Source organism: Hylaeus volcanicus, chromosome 8 (genome assembly GCF_026283585.1).
Source record: "Hylaeus volcanicus isolate JK05 chromosome 8, UHH_iyHylVolc1.0_haploid, whole genome shotgun sequence".
In the NCBI taxonomy this organism is placed as follows: domain Eukaryota; kingdom Metazoa; phylum Arthropoda; class Insecta; order Hymenoptera; family Colletidae; genus Hylaeus; species Hylaeus volcanicus.
Genome location: NC_071983.1, coordinates 5,613,984 through 5,618,669, shown reverse-complemented (window position 1 = coordinate 5,618,669; position 4,686 = coordinate 5,613,984).

Genomic DNA, 4,686 nt, shown 5'->3' with positions numbered 1-4,686 from the left:
TAGCGGAGTCAAGGTGTACGGAGGACGTAATAGACGAGTAGATATACCTATATCGTGCGCCATAGTGGACGTCATAGAGTGGAGATAACAGTACGATGCAGTAGATACAGTAGAGTAGGGGTGCTTTTACATTTTGTATCCTATCTATCTATTAGCGCAGAGATACCCCTACAATTTGGATCCCACGATAAACATAGAAAAGCTAAGTTCGTTCGAAATCTAGACCGTCTACGATTCAGACCTTGCAGCATCAAATATGATATCCACGTCGTAGACAATGCACCAGAAGATCGTCGCGAAGCGTATCCACCAATGGTGCAAGCTTCCATATCCGAAAAAGTCCATCGTCGACGCCCCAGCTCGGGGATCCCGAAGCTCTCGCGAATCAACGGGGAATTCAGCCGCGACACGTCAGCTTTCGCCTCCCAGGCCGATTCCGTGGCGGTAATAACCATCTGGCCTCCCTTCCCCGCGATTCGTGACGTGGGCGGAGGTACGAACGCGAGAACTTGCGAGGAAGCCTTAATGATCGGGCGCTTCTTCCACGAACCCGGGGAATCTGATTCAAGGGGAGAAAGAGGCGGCCAGCGTGGGTGGACGGGCGGCTAAAGTCAGATCTCCAAGGTTTCATAGGTGTGTTGGCTACAAACGGTTGCCAGGCTACCGACTAGGGAGGCAACCGGTCAATACCTCGCCTCTGGTGCCGGCTTACCTCCGCATAAGCTAAAACGTCACCGGTGGAGAGTTGCTCTCCACCTGTCCCGTCCTTCCCACCGACCCTTCCCTCCCCCTCGACGGCCACACATCAGCGCCAGCAGCAGCACCCAGGACACCGATCCCCTCCATCGACCCACGCCACCATCCACCGTTTCCCGCCGTTAACGACGACCACGGGCCGCTAACCCCTCATCCGTATCTCGCTATCCACGCTTTTCGATGTGTGCATCGGCACCCTACCTCGGCGCGCACCGGCCGCGATCGCTGCCAACGCTTTTAAGTCGTTCGAAAATGGATATAAGCGTTTTGGGAGGCATTCGAACTACTCCTTTGGAGGCATGCGCAGGTTACAGGGGTGGAATTGTAAAAACAGTAGGGTGTAAAGGGTACATCTTACTAAATTACCATCAATTTTAATTTGTGATGGTGTCAACGCAATTCGTCCTCAAAACCATAATGAATAATGCAGGAAGCAATTTTTTTCGGTGGTCCAGGTACACCTAGTACTTTAAACAACGATACATAGAAAAGAAGAAGCGTGGATGATTGAGTTTGATGGCATTTGAAACGAAGGGTACTCTGTAGGGTACGAATTATAAAAATGCCTCTACTATAGAGTACCAATTACAGAGGTATCTCTGCTTAACGATACCTAATGTAGGGTCCGATTTCCGTGGGTATCAGCAAAACTAATCCCTAAATCCACCAAGAGAACCTAGAGAGACGAAGCGTCCAGGTCTCCAACAAGAAACAAACCGCAAGACACCGCGTCGAAACGTATTCCCGCCGCTGGGGGAGTCCCCCGTAATAACGTTGACCTTTTAGCGTCGAAAGGAAGGCTTCGGGGCCGAAAGCAACGCAGTCATCGAGTCAAAAAGCGACGGAAAGGAAGCAGGACGCCCCCGTCGAGCCAGGGGATGCACCGACACGGGAGAGCCTCGCATGTTTGCGAGCGCCGCGAGGAGCGAGCGAGAGGGGAACACCGGGGCTTCCCCTGGCTGCGGTTCCCGGAAATGGGTGGCTGGCTCGGTCGCCACGAAAGGAACACGCGTGAACACGAGTACGCGCGAAGGGAGATATCAGCCATTTCATAGATAATTTCATGGAGACCTGGGGGAACGATCGACCCAGGGGGTTCGTTTCGAGAAAACGATCAAATATTCCAGTTACTCGATTATTCCACGGGCAAAATTCTCGAACGTCACGAGGGAAGAGCTTGAGCTTGTTTGTTTAAAAGTACTTGGTTGATACCTTTAACCAGTTGGAAAGGATTTCATTCTGACATCGTTGCGATAGATATCATTAAATACAAAATGGATTCTAATCGACGAAATCCTTCATAGGATATTCGCCTGTATTCAGTTTCCCTCCAGCTTCGCTCATCAACCTCCGCTATATGTACCTGATCGAACCTATCGAATTAACATGCACCTTCCACCGTGAGGACACAAAAAACCGCTGCAACCTCATTATCAAACATCAAAGCTCAAACGCTGCGTCATCGAATTAATTCCACTTAGCCCCGTCCTTGTTCTGGTTTCCTGTGGAAGCGTTTCCAGCTATCCAGGCCGCTGATCCTCGGCCAACAGTAGCATGTACGACCTCTGCTCTACTACATCTAGAATACAAACGCAATAGTCGAAGCATATTCGCTCTACTATGTCTAAACAAAAAGAGCGTATCTTGCAAACATTTCCTGGAACCTAGGCACGTTGAACCTTCGAGAATGTAACCTGAGAGGAGAGCTCGCATAATTCGGTATTTAGGGAAATCGGCCGAGTAATTGTATCTGTCACGATATTAGGAATATCCGTTAATGGCCTGTTCGCCGACGTACCATTGCTTCAGCCGCGATCATTAGGGCCTCCTTAACTCGCGGCGTCTTGACATTTCGACTAGAAAGCTCAATTATTCATTTTAACGAGCTGATTTTATCGAGGAACCGTCGAGACGTACTGTAAAGCTCTCGTAGACGCGTTTTACGTCGTTATGATTTATACTCGCGCGGAGGATGCGAGGTTGCCATCAGATTCGAACGAGATCCACTCAAAACTTCTTATCGACCATGTTTCCAGGGCTATTTGGAGTTACGCGAGGCTCATTGTGTAACCCAATGTGATGTAATAAATTGGACCACGTGATTCTTTCCTTCGTGAATAAATTTCGGTTGAATATTTGGTGGTTTCCCGTGAACGAGGTTTCCTTGTTATATGCGGAAAAATATCTCTGCACTCGTGTATGTGGTTCGAAGTCCATTATTAAGCACAGAGGTATGCGTTGGCCTGATACTGATGGCCGAAAAGTATTCACGATGTGCAGTCTTATGTAATGAATATACTAAGCATTTTATGTATTTGTAAACGTACAATATAACGGAACAAAAAGTATTCATAATGAATTTTTAATGAATTTTTCTCTAATGACACTCTGCGAGTACCATAAAACCTAATCTACGCGAGACATGATCCCCAACTTCGTCTCGCCTACAGCGAAGACATAATTATAAATAAAAATTCATCCGTTTCTATCGTTGCAACGATCGGGGCTCGCTGAGAAGTCTAAGAACGCAGTACAAAGCCCTCATCCTCGCAGCCGAGCGATCTGGCCGCGGGCGACTCGATTCCTCTGTTTCAGCCGCTCGGCTCACCTGCGCTCACCTGTCTTCCGCTCACTTTCCTTACCCCTACGTGGGCGACACACAACTCGCGATCCACTTCGCGGCGACCATTTAAACATCGCTGTTTCCCAACGGAGCTCGCCCAGCTCCCACATTACCGATTAGACAGCCACGCGACTCGAGGCCTCGATTACGCCATCGCAGGAGTCTAGCTATGCATTTAGACGTCTGTCGTATATGGAGATTTTCCTTCGTGCTCTTAGAAATCCGCTCGAACAATCGTCGTTGCGATGGTTCGCTGTTCTCTCATTTGACGCGTACGAACGTTGCTGGAACTTGGTGAAACTTTGCTTTCGAGGAGGACACTCGAAGTTGGAAGATCTTTTAGTCGAGGATGGTCGGAGAATTGGTGCGATTAGGTAACAAAAAATTGACATTGGTGTTTCTTCTATATTTCTACGTCAAATACTGATACGGCTAATTTACTGGTACCTATTGGTTTGTCTTGTTTCCTCTTTTGAACATTTTCCAAGGAAGGAAATGAGACAAACATATCGACGAACTTCAGATTTATTCGAAGCCTAGGGTTTTGTCCATCTCTGCTCGAAACTCCATTGCAACTAAATTTCGAAGAGTTTGTAGCCTGCTGTGTCTTGAAATAATACAAACGGTAAAAGTGGTGCGTTGACGTGGAAATGGGGAAGAAATACATAGGTTGCCATCAAAGTGGGACGAGCCATGCGTCTACGTAAAGGATATTCTTGAACATCGAAAGATTTAATCGAGAAACGCGATGAAATCGAAAGAATACACTGTTCTAGAGAGAAAATGTTCGAACGAAGTAGGTAACTCTGACGGAATAATCAACGGACTAGGAATGACAGACAAGAATAGAAAATTTCATCGAAGAAGAAGGAGAATGTATAATTGGTGCGATCAATTCAAGTGTAATAAATTCTGTGAGAACCACAACAAAGACCAGTAGACGGAGGGGAAAGACGAGTGGGAAACTAACGTAAAGCGAGTCCACTTCTTGAAGATGAAATTATTCGATATAACCAATATTCAAATTTCTCTGTCAACTATCTTTAAATACGCAATCTAATGCTCGTGTAGAGAATCGCGGTAGAGGAAACGACAAAATCTTACATCGCATTAACCCCAACGAGCGTTTGTTTTCGATTCTTCCTCACAGTTCAGCCATTGCCATCCGTTTAATTTGATATTCCAAATCGTAGTCGTTCCCTCGCGATAATAACGGAAGAAAATAAAGGAACGAGGGGGAGAACGGAAGGTGTAAGCGTGACTGGTGCGTTCTAGAGCAGCTTTAATCGCGTTTCGCGGTCCGCAGG